General features: G+C 40.1%; 1 protein-coding gene across 2 annotated transcripts in view; it reads left to right on the top strand.

Moving 5' to 3' along the window:
- tmem201 (transmembrane protein 201) overlaps positions 1 to 22252 on the top strand; it is a 185878-nt gene that overhangs the window by 71330 nt on the left and 92296 nt on the right. The window lies entirely within an intron of this gene.

Here is a 22252-nt window from a genome sequence, read left to right as displayed (position 1 = left end):
GGCCATTGAAGACAGAAATGGGTGAATTTATTATGGGGAACAAGGAAATGGCAGACGAGTTGAACAGGTACTTTGGATCTGTCTTCACTAAGGAAGGATAGGCTGTTGAGTCTGAAGGCTGATAAGTCCCCGGAACCTGATGGTCTGCATCCCAGGGTACTTAAAGAGGTGGCTCTAGAAATCGTGGACGCATTGGTAATCATTTTCCAATGTTCGATAGATTCAGGAACGGTTCCTGCTGATTGGAGGGTGACTAATGTTGTCCCACTTTTCAAAAAAGGAGGGAGAGAGAAAACAGGGAATTATAGACCAGTTAGCCTGACGTCAGTGGTGGGAAAGATGCTGAAGTCAATTATAAAAGAGGAAATTATGACACATTTGGATAGCAGTAGAAGGATCAGTCCGAGTCAGCGTGGATTTGAGGATGTAACTATGAAAATGGACAAGGGAGAGCCAGTGGATGTAGTGTACCTGGACTTCCAGAAAGCTTTTGATAAAGTCCCACATAGGAGATTAGTGGGCAAAATTAGGGCACATGGTATTGGGGGCAGAGTACTGACATGGATTGAAAATTGGCTGGCTGACAGGAAACAAAGAGTAGCGATTAACGGGTCCCTTTCGGAATGGCAGGCTGTGACCAGTGGGGTACCGCAAGGTTCAGTGCTGGGACCGCAGCTGTTTACAATATACATTAATGATTTAGATGAAGGGATTAAAAGTAACATTAGCAAATTTGCTGATGACACAAAGCTGGGTGGCAGTGTGAAATGTCAGGAGGATGTTATGAGAATGCAGGGTGACTTGGACAGGTTGGGTGATTGGGCAAATGTATGGCAGATGCAGTTTAATGTGGATAAATGTGAGGTTATCCACTTTGGTGGCAAGAACAGGAAGGCAGATTGCTATCTAAATGGGGTCAAGTTAGGAAAAGGGAAAGTACAACGAGATCTAGGTGTTCTTGTACATCAGTCAATGAAAGCAAGCATGCAGGTACAGCAGGCAGTGAAGAAAGCTAATGGCATGCTGGCTTTTATAACAAGAGGAATTGAGTATAGGAGTAAAGAGGTCCTTCTGCAGTTGTACAGGGCGCTGGTGAGACCCCACCTGGAGTATTGTGTGCAGTTTTGGTCTCCAAATTTGAGGAAGGACATTCTTGCTATTGAGGGAGTGCAGTGTAAGTTCACAAGGTTAATTCCCAGAATGGTGGGACTGTCATATGTTGAAAGATTGGAGCGAGTGGGCTTGTATACACTGGAATTTAGAAGGATGAGAGGGGATCTGATTGAAACATATAAGATTATTAAGGGATTGGACACACTGGAGGCAGGAAGCATGTTCCCGCTGATGGGTGAGTCCAGAACTAGAGGCCACAGTTTAAGAATAAGGGGTAGGCCATTTAGAACAGAGATGCGGAAAAACTTTTTCACCCAGAGAATGGTGGATATGTGGAATACTCTGCCCCAGAAGGCAGTGGAGGCCAAGTCTCTGGATGCATTCAAGAGAGAGTTAGATAGAGCTCTTATAGATAGTGGGGTCAAGGGATATGGGGAGAGGGCAGGAACGGGGTACTGATTGTGTATGATCAGCCATGATCACAGTGAATGGTGGTGCTGGCTAGAAGGGCCAAATGGCCTACCCCTGCACCTACTGTCTATTGTCTATTGGTGAATCTAATTTAATAATGTGCCACACAATCACCAATGGTGCAGTGAAGGAAGCCGAGATGTAGAGGAGACCAGAATTAGAAGACTTGATCTGTACGAGTTGTAGCCCAGGAGAATACAAATTCACAGTGGCCAGCAGTTCACAAGAATGAAAATCTTAAATTGTAAGTTGAAAATTTTTTAATTAAATAAAAAAATTAACTTAGGGAATATAAAGTGGAATTCTATTGGACCATTGCAAATAGTTTTTAATCAACTGTTTGTGATAGTTTATTATCACTTTGCAGCCTTAATTTTTAAGAATTCATCACCATTACTCAGCCATGGAGTTATGACATTTCCTTGTGGCTATAATCTACAATTTGTGTACTTGGTGGATTTCTTTCAAATATTAATATAAAAGGCATCACTACCAATGACCAGACATTGTTTTTAATATGACTATAAATTTTCTGCAACTATTCCAGCTCTTCAGATTGATAACTCTGTCACAAATAAGGCTAATTTAGTATTATCTGCATTTCCAAATGAAAATCATAGAAAATTAAGCTCCTTTTCTTAAAGAAAGCTGTGGTGCTCTGTCCTATTTAGAAACTTGCAGTGATGGTGGACATCCTTTTTTCTGCTGCAGTTCTGACTGAACATGTGCCACATTGGAGAATCAGAACCAGGTTTAATATTGCTGACATGTCGTGAAATTTGTTTTGTGGCAATATTACAGTGCAATACATAAAAATAATTTAAATTGTAGAAAGAAATACAAGTATAAAAATAATTAAGTAGTGCAAAAATAATGTAGTGTTCATGGGTTGGTTAACTGACCGTTCAGAAATCTGATGGTGAAGGGGAAGAAGCTCCAGCATGTTGAGTGTGTGTCTTCAGGATCTTGTACCTCCTCCCTGATGATAGACCACAGATTCTATTTCACACAAAATGCTGGAGGAACTTGAGGAGGAACTTAGCAGTCATGGCCTGAAACATCAACTCTTTTCCATAGATGCTGCCTGACCTGCTGAGTTCCTCCAGCATTTTGTGTTTTGCTTTGGATTTCCAGCATCTACATATTTTCTCATGTTTCAGACACTCTCTCCTTTACCTGTTACACCAGTAACACTAAAACTTATCTGGCAAATATAATAGCACTGATTTTTTTAAAGAATCTTGGAACCTCCTCTCTCCAGCCTCAGACAAAAATAAAGAAAAGTTAATGAGACATTGAATGTTTTGAACATGGAAAAAAAGTGGACGTGTTTGATTTCTTAAAGGTACAATCAGCCCAATTTTAGGTCCAGAAAAAATGATTACTGCATCTTTAAAAGAAAAAAAACATTCTTGGCTTCAGGCTAGTGAGTGGGTGATTTGATGGCTTTGGTTTAAATTAATTATGTTGTAAATAAATGCTGCCTTGGCAATTTGCATTACAATAAAATTAATTCTACAGATCAGTTTTTTTGCATGCATTGGGAAGGCTTCAATATTTATGCAAGTGTTATTATCACACTGGCATCATCATACCATCCATTACTAGCTCCAATTTCTTTTTTCTCTTGCAAATGCTACTTTCAAATTCTGGTTTCCTTAACTTTTTTGAATGCTGAATAGCTGTTATTTAAGTAGCCAGTAAAATTGGTGCTATGCCTTCATATATGATATTTGCTGCATCCCAGTGAATGTAACTTGGGACACAGTTCAGTAGTACTACTGGCTTTCCTTTCTTAAATTTTATCAGATAATGTGTAATTCAATATTTAGATCTAGATGTATTAACATATGCACAATTGCTATTTCTGTGCAGTACGTATTTATGGTACTTAATACATATATTTTAAAATTCTATGCAGTTTCTGTTAATGCACTAAAATATTTTGATTCCTTGTAAAGGTTTTCTATTTTTGAATTGTATTTATATTATTATCTTGTATTTTATTTCAAATGTCTCAGCATTCAAAAGGGTGTGCCACCTATTTTACTTCTTCCCTGCCTATTATCACCTTTTGTGCATTTTAATCATTTAAAAATGTTCTGAAGTTTGCTTGTATTGGAAGCCCTGCAGCTGCTTTTTTTTTGCTTTAAACCTTACTGTCACTTTGAACCTTCTCAGCATTTTAAAAACAAATATTATGTACTCATTTAATTGGTCCAAGTTTAGTTGGCAAGTAGAATTTATGTAATGTGTTGTAGAAGTGATGCTTGTAGGCTTATGTAGTTTGCTTTTAATAAATTGCCTACACAAAAATTCAATATGCTCTTTATGTACTGTTACTATTCATTTCCAAATTAGATATCACAGCCATTCACTGCATTTCAGTAACTGCTCATTTTGGGGTATGCAAAGTGCTTGTTATCTAAGCGTTTCAAGTTTCAAAGTTCTCAGAGGAACTTGAGGTTTGCATTGAAGTTGTTGAATTAGAACTGATGGGACCTTGCATCCCAGTGAATGTAATATGGGACACAGTTCAGTAGTACTACTGGCTTTCCTTTCTTGAAGTAAGTAACCAGAATGAGTTTCTGATCTGAAACTGCCAATGTAAAATCATTTTCAGAAAGCAGGAGACATTGTTGGAACTAAAGTTACAACTTTTAAAATCTTAAATCAGAATAAATGCCATAGGCCTTTTAAGAGAAGAGTTGGAAGGGTTTGATTCAAGCAGATTTGCATCTATATCATTGTCTCTGATTTAGTTTCAGCCTTAACTAATTAACTTGTATTTTATTGTAGATTTAAAAGCATATTATTTAATCTGCTGTTTATCATTTGACTTAATGTTGCTGGAAAGCCTGTTAGCACTGTTTGTAATATAAAACATTGTGTAAACATTGAAGTGCAAAGCTGTAGTCTATGTAATGACGTTTTCTGCATTATTTGGGTACAGCCAACAGCAGTATATAAATGTGAATGCAGCCAATAGTTATAGTCTAACACATCTGATGGAAATGTACTGTATGTAATTCCAACCTAGTGAAATCCTATTAAGTAAAAGCCAATGTAGAAATTTTACTGCAATATTAAGCTTAATTTTATTGTAAAATGGAAATGTTGCAGTGCTCTGGAGTACATCTAATGTGATCAGTGTTATCGTGTTTAGTGAATCTTAACTTTCTAACTTTATCTGGATTATTGTACTCCTCCAGAATCAATGTTCATTTCACTTCTATCATGCAAGTATTAAGAGCTCACCTTACCTTTTGCAGCTTATTTACTGAGACCACCATTGCATGTTGTCAAGATGACACTTGGGACTGCAAATCGTTGCTCATAATTGTTGTAGATTCATCCAAATTCATTAGTATGTACTGTCGCTGCTTTATCACATTGTGTGTCAGGACCACTTAGAGCAAACTGCAGTAACCCAGATGAATCCTTGGTTCAGCACAAGTGAGTTGTGACAGCCTAATGGCTCATCTTGTGGCACTGAACTAATCTTGTTAATCAGGATGTTGGTGATGACCTCCCTGAGAACATGGGTGTCTTTCAGATGGATGTTGAACAAATTTAAGTCTTTTTTTCATGTTTGATCTTTGAAAATAAAAAAAATTACACAATGTATTGTGAATTGCAGAGCCAGTTTCTGATTTCTGTTCTTGTGCACAGGATTGCTAAGGAGTGTAGGTGTTTTAATTTTTCACTTGGAAGTAATTTATCATTTAATGGTGTTCTGATGCCTGAAATCTTCTACAGAGAAGACCAATAATTGATAATGTTCTTGATTTTATAAAAATTATTTTCAAATCCTTTGGGTCTAGGTCTGTCTTTATCATTATGCCAGTGATTTTCCGTTTTGTTTCATTGAGTGATTATCTTTCTTTGCGTGGAATTGTATTTCGTTAAACATTCTGGTTTTGTAATTGCTAGCATCTGCCAGCCTGATCCTCCATTAGCCCCACGAATCATTCAGAAATTAGCAGGTAGCTGTCAATTTGTGGAAGCTGGAGAGTGAGTGGATTACATGAATGTTTGAATCTAAATCCAACGAAAGCATAGATGAGCAATTCAGCAGAGGATTAGGCAGGAAGGTGGGTGACATGAAGTGGTAGGTGGCAGCATTTCCCAAGCATGGGAAATGGATTAGAAGTTCTGTTCAGAATCATATAAGGCAGTCAGTGAGATAACTGTGTAGTTCAACCTGAGGAGATGGACAGGAAGGAGTAAGAAATCTGTGGAAAGCAAACAGTTTATATATTTTGGATTTCTCAGAATTTAATTTGAAATGATTAATGACCATAAGATTGTCTTGATGGAACTGTGGCCCAAGAATGAAAGCATTGGAGGTGTTTATTAATGGTGGTGCAGTAGTGTCTCATCATGCACGTCATTTTCCAAAGTTATGCATAATTGTACTCGTGTCTGAAAATTGTGACTCCAGCAACCCTGCTCAAATGTTGAGCCATAACCATTCTCTTCTTTTGACAGTGACGCTGCAGAGGGATATTCTCTTTAGCATTAACCTTACTGCTCCATGTTGGCCATGCAAAAACAGGGTTAGCACACTTATTCATGGGAAAGGGCCAAATTTGGATTGAAAACACAAGGCATTGTGACCATATTGGGTGCTTGTAAGAAAACTATATAAAGCCAATTTATCGTGGGAGTCAGTCAAGTCCATGGTGATCTTGAATACAGAGAGAAAGGTAAGATTAATTTATCTCATCTTTCAGTCAAGATGGTGCCGAGCTGATGTCTCCATGGAGATTATGGCTTAGACTTAGTTTTTTTAAATTTGTAAGGATGGTTTTGGGAATAGTGAGGGGAGTTAGAGCTGAGTTTAGGGTTTAAGGACAGATATAGAGAAGTTATAGGCCTCTGCTCTGCTCGGGCCAGCGACATGGTCACGTGATGAAGGCCATCTATGGGTAAACGGCTGTCCCAAGTCGATGGGTCAGATGTCCATGGGAGAGGAGTCATGAGAGCTGGTGAGGTGGTGAGCCTGGACTTTGGGATCTCATCATTGATCAGTCTCGGGGCTGATACTGAAGATCAGAACACAAAGGTCAATTGGATGTTGAACCCTGATGGCCGAAACCTGGAGATTAGAGGCCAGGAAGACTGTTTGTGTGAGTAGGTGGGTGGGAGGGAGACAAGGGGCTTGTTTTGCTGATGTAATTTTGTTGTTCATGTTCGGTTTTGTGTAAACAAGAGGTTCTGCAGATGTTGGATGGAAATCCTGAGCAACGCACACAAAATGCTGGAGGAACTGGGCAGATCAGGCAGTATCAATAGAAAAGAATAGATGGGCCAAGACCCTCTATCATCAAGATTGGAAAGAAAGGGGAAAATGCCAGAATAAGGAGTTGGGAGGAGGAAAGCTTAGAAGATGATAGGTGAAGCCAGGTGGGTGGGGTGGGGAATGAAGTAAGAAGCTGGGAGGTGATAGGTGGAAAATGCAAAGGGTTAGAGAAGAAGGAATCTGATAAGAGAATGGACCATGGAAGAAAGGGAAGGAGGAAGGGCACCAGGGGAAGGCGATAAGCAGGTGAGAAAAGTTACGAGGCTGGAGTGAGGAAATGAAGAAAAGGGAAAGGGTATTGAAGAAGTTTTGTGTTCTCTGTTCTGCTGAGCATTGTGGTCATGCTCTGTTGGTGTTCAAAAGTGTGAATCTTGTGGCTGTACTCCACACATCCTTGTGTGTGTTGGCTGTTCTTGCAAGCAACACATTTCATGATATGTTTTGATGTACATATGATAAATGTACATGAAATTCAGATCAATTGGAATATACAGTGAAATATGTCATTTACTTCAAAAGCCAACGCAGTTTGAGGATGTGCTGGGGTAGCCTGCAAATGTCGCTGTGCTTCCAGTGCCAACGTAGCATGTACACAGCTCACTAACCCTATCACACGTCTTTGGAATGTGGGAAGAAACTGTATTACTTTAGGAAACCTAAGCTGTAAAGAACATATAAATTCCTTACAGACAGTGGTGGGAATTGAACTCAGGTTGCTGACATTATAAAACATTACACTAACCACTATGTTACTGTACCATTCTAACTGTATAGTGTGTTCATCGAATGTTAACATTCAATAGATAGAAAGTTTGTCATAAATTAAGAGCTTCATTTCTTGCTTTTTTTTTAAGTTCACAAATTCTAAATTAATCTTTACCTGTCCTTTCCCCCTTCTGGTCTATTTGTTCCAAATTGCAATTTTGATTGTGATTGATTTTGGCTTCCTAGATGTATTAATGGGAAGTTTTGATCTAAACTGTTTTTGTGAGACAATGTGTGTTTCATTTAGTGTTTCCTCTGTCACACTCCTGCATTTTCTGTCATGAGCCTGCGGCACATCCCTCCCTTACGTACTGCTGTTGTACCATCACTACAAAAACTCAAAGCTTTAAGTCTGCTCATTCTGACTTGGTTGGCAGTAGGCAGCAAATATAATTACCTTTTAAGATTAAGATACGGGTAAATTAACATTATCTTTTAACAGTCCTGCCAAACAATTGGATTTTCATGTATTGGTCAGTTTCTTCAGGATTCTAACTGATTTGTTCCTGATGTTTGGCTACTGAAAAATTCTGAAGCAAAAAATATCAAAATTGATATAAATGGAAACTCTCTGGACTGGAGTGTGTGGAATTTTCTTACTTCATCCCCCCCTCCCCCACCCACCTGGCTTCACCAATCACCTTCTAAGCTTGTCCTCCATCTCCTCCTCCTCCTCTCCTCAATTTCTCACATCTTTCCCTTCCTTGTTGGCTTGCGTTCTCTATACTGAGTGATACTTTGATCAAAGGCTGTCTTGTTAGAAGTACTTCTTGGTGGAGCAGATGAGTAATATTGAATAACCATTTTCAGTGACGTGATGTCAAGTGGGTCTGGGGCCTGAACTTGTCAGTGGCAGCTGACATAATAAACCTTAAACTTGAAAACTGCGAGGCATCAGTGTAAACTTGCTGAATAGGAAGCTCTGGGTCCTAAATAGTCAGCCCTTATTTTTAGTGTGATTACCTTTAATAGTCAAATATACATCAAAACATACAGTGAAATGCATTGCAACACACAATGCTGGAGTAACTCAGCAGGCCAGGCAGTCTCTGTGGAAAAAAGTAAGCAGTCAACATTTCGGGCCAATACCTTTCTTCAGGACTATTTGTTTACTCTTTTCCATGGAGGCTGCCTGACCTGCTGAGTTCCTCCAGCATTTTGTGTGTGTCGCTTTGGATTTCCAACTTCGGCAGAATTTCTTGTTTTAGTGAAATATCTCAATCGCGTCAAATCAAATCGACAAGGATTCCTTGCATCAAGGAAGAGACCCAGGAGCACTTGAAAACCACAAGCGTTCAGAAGCATTTGAAATCTGTTTAAATTTATAAGCTCATCAATTTATTAATTCAACAACCTCAGCATTAAAATTAAAATATTGGCGGGGGCTGGCGGAATTAAATTATCTTGCGGCTCTCCTTTGCGTTTCTCCCCGTCATCAGTACTAGATAATTAGGGAACGTTTGTTGCTGAACCAGAGTGGATAATTTCACTCAAGTCAATACTGAACTGATTCTATAACCTATGGGCTCACTTTCAAGTACGCTACAACTTATGTTCTCAGTATAATTTATTTATTTATTATGATTACTTTTGTATTTGCACAGATGGTCTTTTGCGCATCGGTTGTTTGTATGTCTTGTGTGTAAGTTTTCAATGATTCTGTTGTATTTCTTCTTTCTACCGTGAATGCTTACAAGAAAATTAATCTCAGGTTTTTATATGGTGACATGTAGGAGACGTACTTTAATAATAATAAATATACTAGGAAGTTTGCTTTTCGGTTATGGCAGCAGAGCTGGGAACTTACTGGCAGAGTCTAGCCAGCAAGTTTAAGACTTCAGTATTCATGCACAAGCCTGAGATTTGTTAGATTAAGTACCATCGTCCACACAGAATTGCTGGCATTCTCTAGCACATTTTGGCCCATTTCCAACCAACCCCAAAAGAATTTGCGTGCATCCATGGTCTCAAGGTGGAGGAATGGTGGTACTTAAATTTGTTTACATTCAGTGTAAATCATAAATCATCTCATCCGGTGACATGAGGACTTGGCACTCTCATCATGGCTGCCTTCAGCAGAAAATTACAGAGCTGGAGATAATTTACAGGCCCTTGTTCAAACTCAAACTAAGCATTGAATCGGAATCAGATTCAGATTTATTATCATTGGCATCTGTCATGAAATTTGTTGTTTTATGGCAATAGTACAGTGCAATGCATAAGAGAAAACTAAAATACAATAAGAAATGTATAACAAAAAATTAAATAATTTGTGCAAAAAGAGAGCCAAAAGATAGTGAGGTAATTTAGAGGTTCATTGTCCATTCAGAAATCTGATGACGGAGGGGAAGAAGCTGTTCCTAAAATGTTGAGTGTGTGTCTTCAGGCTCTTGTACCACCACCCCGATGATAGTAATGAGAAGAGTTCATGCTCAAAGTTAACATTTTATTTTGATGCTGGTATAAATGTTAGTTAACCATTAAACGCCAGCATTATTACTTGGAAGAAAGAAGTATCTGGCTGTAAATTACCAAATTTTAAGACAAAATGCAGTAATATTTTTATCTTGCAATTCCTCAGTTATGTTGTCACTGTCATTGTCATGAAATAATTTACTCATTCTGATCAACCTGCATCTGAAAGATTAGATTAGCTTTATTTGTCATGTGTATATTGAAGCATACAGTGAAATGCATTGTTTTTGCATCCAAGGATTGTGGTGGGTGCACCCACCCCGCAAGTGTTGCCATGCTTCCGGTGCCAACCTAGCATGCTTTCAACTTACTAACCTAACCTATACGTCATTAGAACGTGGGAGGAAACCGGAGTACCCAAGAAAATCCACACAATCACAGGGAGAAACTCCTTACAGAACAACAGCAGGAATCAAGCTCTATTCGGTGATCGCTGGTGCTGTAAGGTGATTGTGCTAACCACTACGCTATCGTGCTCCAGCTTGTGATTCCAAGTTATGCTGGAAGGATTGCATCTTTAGAAATGATAAGCACAAGAGATTCTACAATTGCTGGAAATCCAGAGGAACAAACAAGATGCTGGTGGAAATCAGCAGCTCAGGCTACATCTATGAAGAGGATTAATCGGTTGACAGTTTGGGCTGACAGCCTTCATTAAGGTACTGTATTAGAAATTACACCTTGATGAAGATATTTACTCAGTGGGCTGAATTAATCTATTAAAGAATAAATCCCAACAATTGAAATGGCATACTTCTGGAAAGTCGAGGTTACTTTTGGAAGAAGGAGCATAATTCATTGCCACACTTGGCTGTGGAGGCCTGGTCGCTGAGTATACTTAAAGTGGAAGTTGATAACTTATTTAGTAAGGATGTCAGAGGTAGAAGGCAGAGAATGAGGGTTGAGAGGGATGATAAATCAGTCATGATGGAATGACAGAGTAGACTCAATGGGCCAAATGGTCTCTCTTGTGGTCTAAGTTCCTCGTTCATATAAAAATACTGACTTGTTCAGGAAAAGCATGTTAATCTTAGGCTCTTTTCTAAATCTGCATTGCACCTTTGAAAAGCATCGCTTGAGGGATATGTGAAAGATTCAGATAAACCAGCATTATAACCCTGTGAATTGACAGGCATAAAATATTCTACTTGCAGCAGCAGTGTCTGATTTGAATGAGCGACAAATATAGGGTTGTTTGCTCAACAAGTATCATCAGGTTGAAAACTGGAAGCTAAGGGAATAAAATGCAGCTTTGGCAAAGGTAATAAGCTTCAAATTAACATAGAGAGGGAACTTTCCTGCACAGCACCCCCCCCCCCCCCCCCCTCCACTTCCACCCTGCATCTTGTTCCTCTGGGAGGCAAGAAGGCAGAGACACAGTCCTAGGTAACAGAAGTGACAGGTGTCATCTTTCTAGTCACCAGCATGAATCATTTGTGTGTCTAACTCTGGTTAACTAACTATATGATTCTACACTTAGATATCTAAAAAGTTACAATACATGGCTTTGACTGTTTGTCCTTAAAACATGATGAATTGGTGATGGGATTGAAAAAAGGGATTGCCTGATGTTTTAGGGATCGGACATCTTGGATGGTTTATCCTGATCCTCATAAAGCTTGTACGTGCACTCATGTCGAAACGGAACAGACTGTCAAACACTTAACAACGGTATTTACAGTAATTAAATATGATAGATACTTAAGAACATTACTCTTTAGAGTATGTCTGAAAGTTATTCATCCTCAAATCTGGCTGTTGGTGTGCTGAGCTCAACACCTCTCATAATTTGCATTATTGCTTTAAAATGAATGATCATATTGGACCCTTTGCTTGCTATCAATTTGTCCAGTCCACAGCCAGTCACCTCTGCAGCTATTTGTATTGATTGTTACCTCCTCAAGCTCTGTAAAACAGAGGGAAACCTTCAGAAAGCTAGAAACTTAATTCTGCATCAATAGTACATTTAACATTGCTAGCTAATGAATTTCAGCTGAAGCTGAGTGGCTGGTAAGCCTTGGTTAGAATCACTCACACCAACATAGAGAAAAGGTGCTGAGCAGAACAAGTTGCTGCCTGACAAAGAGAAAAAGCTATACCAGTGGCTCCTCTACCAGATCCAGAGGTTTCCATTTCCTTACTGTGCATGTCCCTGTCACTCACAATTTGGACTTCAAATTCAGCCACCTTCAAATGCATAACAAAAAAACTCTACAAATCTTAACTCATTGTCGATATGATGGACTACCAGTCAAATTAGTCAATCAAAGTCGATGCCCTCTTGGGCAGGGAAGCTACTAAAAGTGTTAATTAACTTGCCACAAAGCACTCTCATTTAAAGTGCATAATTTTCTTTTTCTTGATCTGAGCATCCACAGCACATAGGTGCAACCTGCTTCCAAGGATTCAATGTATGTGCTGTAACAATTTGATTCTAATTTCAATTTAATGGCATTAGTGGTAATTTGGTACTTGGAAACATTAAATTGGATAATTTGTTTGGGGAATTCTGCTTGACATGGTGTTGGCATTATTCATACTAGTGTTGCCTTTTTATTGTGTACATTAGTGAATACTAATCAAGTCAATAAAATGATAAAATCTAAGCTTTCCAAGTACCCTAAGAAGGCATAAACTTAGAATTCCACACTTCACCTCTTTAAGTGAATACAGTGGGTAAGTGTTTGAAAATTGTGGTAAGCTTTAAGGCCTGTTCCTACAGAAGTGATATGAATGAGGCAACAATCTGTGTCTCCCACTCTGTATTTGAGTGACCTTGATATACTTCATTATGTCAAGTTGTATGCTAAATATAATTAAGCTCAAGTGTTTTGGTGCATGATTGAAATTCACCCCTCTGGCACTTTCTTAGACACCCATTAAAGGTTTGAATTTGCTGTAGACGACCCTTCCAATTTATTTCCTGCTTATTCATAAATTCTGTATGTAAATTTCTACAGTTAGTGAGTGCATGTGCATGTGTTTCCAGCAACTGTTTATTAGTTCCTATTAGACTATTTAAAAAGTGCTCTAATTGAAGAACTTTGTGGGTGGCCCTATCAAAAAGTAATTGTATGGCTGTAAACAGTTTTGATGGATCTTTCGGTGGCTTGCCGCCACCAAATTAGCTATTGCTTCCTGTACACTTTCTTTTCCTTGCCATTCTCCGTGGGTGGCCACATTATTGCCAGGTATATTTTTTTGATTTTAAACTGACAGTCAGAAGATCCCCTTCAAGATTGTTTAATGTAATTTCTTGTACACACATGTAAGGAGAACAGAATAATTGTTAACTCTGGATCCGATACAGCACAAAAAACCCATGAAAGATAAAGAACACAACATTTTTTAAAAAAACACAATAAATATAAATAGATTAGATAGCTTGTATACATTGATTGTATGTCCATAAAGTAGTGGGTGGAGATGTTGATCAGTCTTACTGCTTGGGGAAAGTAAATGAGAGTCTGGTGGTCCTGGTGTAGATACTATATAGCCTCTTCCCTGATGTGAGTGGGACAAACAGTCCCTGAGTAGGTTATGTGGAGACCTTTCTGATATTATAGGTCCTTTGCCTGCACCTTTCTGTATATATGCCCTTGATGGTGGGTAGACTGGTGCCAGTGACGCATTGGGTATTTTAACACCCAGTTGTAGAGTCCTCCTGTCTGCTGCAGTGCAGTTTCCATACCAAACAGTGATGCAACCTATTAAGATGCTCTCTATTGTGCATCTGTAGAATGCCCAGACTGTTGCTGAGATTGGTCTGGAGTGTATGGAGTGGAACAAGTGTTGACTTCGCTGTTACAAAGAACTTAGCTTCAGTGTACCAGGGCATTTATAACACCCAACTCTAAATTATAGACACAAGTGATTCTGCAGATGCTGGAAATTTGGATGAAAACGCACAAATGCTGTAAGATCTCAGCAGGTCAGGCAGCTATGGCGAGGAATAAACAGTCTGGAAGGATAGCCAGGATCCCAAAGAAATAATTAATACTATCCCCTAACCCACAAGGAAACTCACATCGCAGCTTATGCAGGTCCAAGATGACCTGGCATTTACAATATTCCCTGTGAAGTGGAGCAGCCTATATCGCCAGACAGGGTGAACAGTGGAAACCAGCATCAAGGAGCACAGGAGGCGCATCTGTTTGGGTTACCCAGAGAAATCAGTAGTAGCAGAACGTTGCATTTGGATTTCAGCACAAAGCTACTGTGCCGTGCCAATAGTTTTTGGGACCGCCTGGTGAAGGAAGCCATTGAAATAAAACCAGAATTTTAACGAGGACCAAGGGCTTGCTCAAAGTAAGAACTGGAATTCAACTGTAAACAAGGTGGGACAGTGGAAACCTGATTGGATGAGGACTATCAAATCAGGAGGAATGGATGACAGGGATGTAAATACTACTGGTCTAGACATGGCCAGGAATCATCCCCAGGCAGTGACTAATAACCTGACTTTTGGTGTTGATGGAAGAGATGGGTGAAAACATTTTATTGATGCAAGCCATAAATACGAGTCTGCAGATGCTGGAAATCTAGAGCAGAACACACAAAATGCTAGAGGACTCAGCAGGTCAGGTAGCATCTAGGGAGAGGAATAAACGGTTAATATTTTGGGCTGAGACCCTTTATTAGCTCTGGAAAGGAAGGGTAAGAAGCCAGAATTGGAAAGCACAGTGTGATTAGACCAAATATAAGTTTACCCATCCAAATCAAACTGGTTGTCTTGTTAATCCAGTTCTTGATTTTTCTTGGGATAAATTGGTGTGTAAAGCTGAAGATGGCATTGGACTTCAGTAAACCTTTCCCTTCGCACTTCACTAACTTCTGTGCAAGACGCACAAAATGCTGGAGGAACTTAGTAAGTCAGGCAGCATCTATGGAGAGGAATAAACAGTCGAGACCCTTCATCTGTACTCTGCTACTGCCCCTATAGTTATTTTTGACTACGGAGGCAGTAGAGAATACTTGCTATTTGACTCTCTATTCTGAATGAGTCTGTATCATAAACCACAAGAGATTCTACAGAAGTTGGAAATCTAGAGTAGCACAAACAAAATACTGGAGGAACTCAGCAAGTCAGGCAGCGTCTATACAAAGGGTTAAACAGTTAATGTTTTGAGCCATGTCTCACAATACCAGTGCATGCAGGAGTTTGATCTTGTATTTCATGGTGATGTTGCTGTCCTTCTCTTGAGTTCGGATAGTGCAGTCATTGTCTGGTTCTTGTCAGGATTTCTGGTCTTGATCCTTCATCACTGATGATTGCCCCCAGGTATTTGAACTGCTGCACTGTCTCAGGTTTCTGACCATAGACTGAGATGTCTGTGGTGATGGCACCATTGGCATTTGCAATGAGCTTGGTTTTCTCGGTACTTATTTCCATTCCAAACTTTGTGGAGGCTCTGTCAAGATGGCTGACCAGGTTGGCCAGTTCATCCTCTTTTCCTGCAAGCCCATCAATGTCGTCAACAAATCTTAGATTTGTGATGTTCTTCCCCCCGATGCTGACTGTGCTCACATGATTAGGGGTATTTAAGAGCCTCTTGGACAGGCACATGGATGAAAGAAAAATAGAGGGTTATGGGGTAGTGTGGGTTTAGTACTTTTTTTTAAGGATTATATGGGTCGGCACAACATGGAGGGCTGAAGGGCCTGTGCTGTGCTGTAGTGTTCTATGGTTCTATGATCTTCAAGGGCATCACTGATAATCCGTTCCAGGAAGACCCTCCCAGCAGAGCTACAGAGGAAGATACAAGCATTGGAAATGAGATGCTATTGCAACACCTTGGGCATCTCATACTTGGACCACATCACAAACGAGCAGGTCCGCAAGTCCATCCAGCACCACATTGGCCCTCATGAAGACCTCCTCACGACGGTGAAGAAAAGAAAGCTGAGATGGAACGGCCACGTAACGAGATCGAGTGGCCTTGCAAAGACTGTTCTACGAGGAACTGTAGAGGGGAAAAGGAGGAGAGGCAGACAGAGGAAAAGATGGACGGACAACGTTAGAGAATGGACAGGGAAAACATTTGCGGTGACCCAGGTCCTGGCACACAACCGCGACAGCGGTGCAAAGCTTGTCATGATGGCGCCCCGACGACTCCACCAGGAGTTAAGGGCACAAGGCAAGGCAAAGGTTTTGAACCAAGAGACTCTAAGCCTGAAATGTCAACCATTTATTTCTTTCGATTGGAGTTCCTCCATTTTGTGTGTGTTACTCTGAGTCTGCATCAGCTGCCAGTAACTGCAGGATCCTTTTTGATATTTTCAAATTTAAGTTATATTACAGCCTGGTATCTGTTCATGGCTATTAAAAAATGTAAATACTTTTATGTCAGCTGTTCTGCATACTGGTAATTGCAATTTTTGCAGCCAAAATAAACATCTTTGAAGGCATTAAGTTTTGGAGTCACCTCTATTCGGAAGTTGGATTTAATTCTGGTTTTATGCAATGATATTACCTTAAATCCTGCAAACAAATTGAATCATTAAGTATTACAATAATTATTACAGTAATTAAGTACTTGAACCTCCACTGATTGAAGAACGTTATGAAGGGAATGGAGGGATGTACAGATAGAAGGGGTTAGTTTAACTAGGTGACATTAGCTTAATTTTTCAGCACATCAAGGCTGAAGTGCCTTTACCTGTGCTGTACTATGTTTCAACTTTTACCTTGAGGCAAAAAATAAACTTCAAGCATTGGATAAATGGCTTATAAGTTAGTTGAGGGGTTTTGAGCAACTTCTCAAAGGCGAGCGAAACCAGTGAACTACAGAGCTGAAATTGTGGAAGAGATGAGACCATTATGATTGCAAGCTGGATGAGCAAGAGGCCAGCAGCAAAGAGGTCTCGGTGGATTGCAGGGACATAGGATGTCACAGAGGAGGGGTGAAGCCAACAAGGTTGAAATCAAGGCTGAGTGTTTTGATGGTAATGTTGGACTGGGCGTTTCGTTCTACTGTGAATGCTGCAAGATGATGAATCTTGGGCTAGTATATGGTAGTTTGATAATAAATTTACTTTGAACTTTGAGCAAGGGTCAAATGTGTGTATTATGGTTAAATTGGTTGAATGGAATAGGATGCAGGAAGCAGTCTCTGAATACATAACTTCAATATTTGTCATTAAACATTGCATGTAGGAAATTATGCTTGACTCCTAATAAAATTTTGTACAGGTATTGGAAGCAATTGAAACTGTGCGCGTATGGTTGGTGAAGCTATTAGTCTGCTGAAGTGGGCATTGTTTACTGAATGCCAAGCTGTTCACTTAGTTGCATAATAGAATTAATTGAAATACACAAACTATTTTGCAGCAATAACTGAGCCATTTGTAGTGTCTAATGCATCCAGTGCTAACTTGTCTATTGTAGTTCTGCAGTGGTGCTAGAGAGCTTGTGAACCCTGTAGAATTTTCCCTATTTCTGCATAAATATGACCTAAAATGTGATCAGATCTTCACACAAGTCCTAAAACTAGATAGACAACCCAATTAAATAAATAACACAATAAACATTATACTTCATTTATTTATTGAGAAAAATTATCCAATATAATATGTATTTGTTGGAAGAAGTTTGTGAACCTTTACTTTCAGTAACTGGTGTGACCCCCGTGTACAGCAATAACTTCAACCAAAGGTTTCCAGTAACTGTTGATCAGCCCTGCATGTTGGCTTGGAGGAATTTTAGTCCATTCCTACTCATAAAACTGCTTCAACTCTGGGATGTTGGTGGGCTTCCTTGCATTGACTGCGAGCTTCAGGTCCTTCCACAGCATTTCTATAGGATTAAGGTCAGGACTTTGACTCGGCCATTCCAAAAAGTGAAATTTCTTCTGATTTAACCATAGTCTGACTTATGTATTTAGATAGAGTTGTCGTCTTAATACAAGACCCATTTTCTCTTGAGCTTCAGTTCACGGATGAATACCCTGACATTTTCCTGTAGAATTTGCTGGTACAATTCAGAATTCATAGTTCATCAATGATGGCAAGCTGTCCTGGTCCCAAGGCAGCAAAACAGGCCCAAACCATGACACTGCCTGGGGAGTTTCACAAATACAGTGAGGTTATTATGCTGGAATGCAGTGTTTGCTTTTCGGCAAATATAGCACTTCTCACTTAAGTCAAAAAGTTCTATTTTGGACTCATCCATCCACAGAACATTCTTCCAATAGCCCTCTGGCTTATCTACGTGGTCTTTAGCAAATTTAGATGGGCAGCTATTTTCCCTTGGGGAGTGGCTTTCTCTGTGCAATCCTGCCATGCGCATGATTGTTGTTGAGTGTTTGCCTGATGGTAGACTCATGAACACTGACATTGGTCAATGTAAGAGAAGCCTGAAGCTCCTTAGATGTTACCCTGGGGTTCTTTGTGACCTCCTGGAACATTACTCTTTGTTCTTGGAGTAATTTTTGCTGGCTGACCACTCCTGGGGAGAGTAACAATGGTGTTGAGTTTCCTCCACTTGTACAGCATCTACGTTACTGGATTTGTGGAGCCCATACTCTTTAGAAAGTTATGCTTTTCCAGCCTGGTAAGCATCAACAACTCTTTTTTTTGAGGTCCTCAGAAATCTCCTTGGATTGAGGCATGGCACACTTCCAAAAATCTGTGGTGAAGATCATACTTTGATAGTGAAGACCCAGGTTTATGTTCTTTAAATAGAGCAGGGCCTCCCACACTCACACTTGATTGTCATCCCATTGATTGAAACACCTGACTCTAACTTCCCCTTTAAATGAACTGGCAATCCAAGAAGTTCACACACTTTTTCCAACAAATCCATGTAATATTGGATCATTTTATTCAATAAATGAACAAATATAATGTTTTGTGTTTATTTAAGTGGGTTCTCTTTATTTAGTTTTTGTACTTGTGTGAAGATGTGATCACATTTTAGGTCATATTTATGCAGAAATAGAGAAAATGCTAAAGGGTTCACAAACTTTCTAGCACCACTGTATAACTACTTCTGTAGTTGTAATATGCTAATATAAAGTCCTTGGCTTTCTGTGTAACAGGTAGAAGTGTGCACATGCAACCATTGAACAAAGACTTTACAAATTCTGTCTAAGGTAGTGCTAGTGGTTGTAGGCTAATGTTTTGACATTCTAGGAATAATTTCCAAGATGGCATTGGCAATATATGGTGATATTTTGCAGGCTACTCACAACACTACTAGATATACTTCTGAACTGCAATCCTCAGCCTGTATTTTCCCTTTAAGAAAAACACTTTGGAACCACCTAAATGAACTAATGATTTTACACTCTCCTGACGGATTCGGTGAACTTGACTCAGGAATGCAAGTACGGCACCTTGAAGTGGACTATACTCACCCATCACTGAAAGTGAGAGCACTGGGGTGGAGTTCTCGCCAAATTAAAACATCAATGCTCGAGTGGAAAGCTGGTATTCAGCCCATCACTCTGTGTCAGCCAAGTTCCCTCACTTGAGCCCGTCCCATCTGCCTGCGTTTGACCCTTCTCCCCCCCCCCCTTCTCATTACTACCATCGGGCGAGAGGTGCAGGAGTCTTGGGTTCTACACCAGGTTCTACAAACATTGGGCTCTTGGCCGAGCATAGATGGCTTCACTCGCCTTAGCACAGAACTGACTCTACTACTACTACTACTACTACTTTGAGGAGCTTTGCCTTTATTATGGATGGTTTCTCGTGAATTGTATTATATGTATTTATTTTCCTGTGGATGCCTGCAAGAAAATAATAATGTGTTGTAGTACAGTTGGACGAGAAGCTAGACTGGACTGCCAACACAGATGCCTTGTGCAGGAAGGCACAGAGTCGACTGTACTTCCTTAGAAGGTTGGCGTCATTCAATGTCTGCAGTGAGATGCTGAAGATGTTCTATAGGTCAGTTGTTGAGAGCGCCCTCTTCTTTGTGGTGGCGTGTTGGGGAGGAAGCATTAAGAAGAGGGACGCCTCACGTCTTAATAAGCTGATAAGGAAGGCGGGCTCTGTCGTGGGCAAAGTACTGGAGAGTTTAACATCGGTAGCTGAGCGAAGGGCGCTGAGTAGGCTACGGTCAATTATGGAAAACCCTGAACATCCTCTACATAGCACCATCCAGAGACAGAGAAGCAGTTTCAGCGACAGGTTACTGTCGATGCAATGCTCCTCAGACAGGATGAAGAGGTCAATACTCCCCAATGCCATTAGGCTTTACAATTCAACTGCCAGGACTTAAGAACTTTTTTTAAAGCTATTATTAATGCTTTTTGAGTTAGTGATTTAGATGCATATCATATTATTACTGAGTTAAGTATTGTATGTAATGAGTTTTTGCTACAAGTATATGGGACATTGGAAAAAATGTTGAATTTCCCCATGGGGATGAATAAAGTATCTATCTATCTACATGCCTTTGCTTAAGTGTGAGTCAGAGGTGCAGATTTGTCACTGACTGAATGTGCTGCTGCTGTTTTCTTAGTCTTGTTCTCATCCTTTCATGGCCCCATACTTCTCTAATTCTATAATCTCCTTCCACCATAGAAGCTTTTGAGATCTCTGCACTCCTGAATCTCTGATAGCAGTCCCCCAAGACCTTATTTTCTGGAATTTCCCCCTAAATCACCCATTCTTCCCCTATATTATGTCCCTTTGAAGCTATGCCTCCTAGTCACCACTGTGGCGTGGTGTCCAATCTTGGCTGGTATTACTCCTGTGAAGCTCTAGGGGATGTCCCTTAGTAGTTACTAAATGCTGTTTTTTTTTTAGACAAATTGATCTCCACAGCCTTGATCCTTCTAAAAGATATTAGATGTAAAATGCTTTAGGGCAATGTAAGGTTGAGATTTTAATGTTAATAATTATTCGATGTGAATGCGCTGCGTATGGTACTCTGAGAATATCTGTGTAATGTCCGGTTGCCACAGTGAGTGGAAGATACCTTTCCACTGGGTGATTGTTTCTGAACTGCTTCCTGTCTGAGTGCGTTTAAATGAAATGGGTATCAGTACAAGGCAGATAGAAAACATCGACTCTTTATTCCTTTGTGTGGATGCTGCCTGACCTGCCGAGTTCTTCCAACACTTTGTGCATGTTTCATCAAATTGGTATTTCAGGTGAATGATTTTTCTTAAAAAAAAATTGATGCTCTGCATTATTACAGTTATCTGTGCCGAGTTTAAACTTCTGTTGATGCTATCATGGATGGATGCATCTACCACAGATCAGTGGGGATGAGGTCAAGTAATTTTGATCTTTATAGAGTCATAGAGCACTACAGCACAGAAACAGACCTTACAGCCCATCTAGACTGTGATCTGCTTAGTCCCATCGACCCGCACCTGCACCATAGCCCCTGGTACCCCTCCCATCCACGTACACCCAAATATCTCTTAAATGTTGCACTCAAACCCGCATCCACCACTTGAGCTGGAAGTTCATTCACACTTGCACCATTCTGTGAAGAAATTCCCCCTCAGGTTCCCCTTAAGTATTTCATCCTTAACCCATGACCTCTAGTCTTACCCAAACTGAGAGGAAAAAGCCTGCATGTGTTTACCTTATTTATACCCTTATAATTTAGTATACCTCTATCAAATCTTCCTACACTCCAGGGAATAAAGTCCTAACCTATTCAACCTTTCCCTATAACTTGCGTTCTCAAGTCCCAACAACATCTTTATAAATTTTCTCTGTTCTCTTTCAATCTTATTGATATGTTGACTCTCTGAATACCTGTGATCAACTCAGCCTGGCTGACAACTGATTCAACCTGTTTATTCAGTTGTTATGCAATCAACCATTCTTAGCAGCCCGGAATAGGCCCAAAGCCTCGTTTACCAGTTCATCATATTAGTGGGCATGGAGCACAGCAGCTGGGGTAGTTATCATAGCCTCAGCAGCTTGGCGAGAGGAGTGACCATCACGGAGAATGAGAGAAATCAGCTCTCGCCTCAGATCCCAACACCCTGTCTTTTCAGTCTATCCGGACAGATGTTTAAATTGACCAAACAACAGAACAGTGAAAGACTCCAGCATCCTGGAGAGAGGAGTGGACATCGCAGAGAGTGAGTGAAATTGGCTCACGCCTTGATCTGGGCCAGCATTTAAATGATCTGAACAGCAGTTTGTACCTCA

Source organism: Hemitrygon akajei, chromosome 29 (assembly GCF_048418815.1).
Source record: "Hemitrygon akajei chromosome 29, sHemAka1.3, whole genome shotgun sequence".
NCBI classification, from domain to species: Eukaryota; Metazoa; Chordata; class Chondrichthyes; order Myliobatiformes; family Dasyatidae; genus Hemitrygon; species Hemitrygon akajei.
Note: the sequence above shows the minus strand (reverse complement) of the source record. Positions and strands in the feature narration are given on the sequence as shown.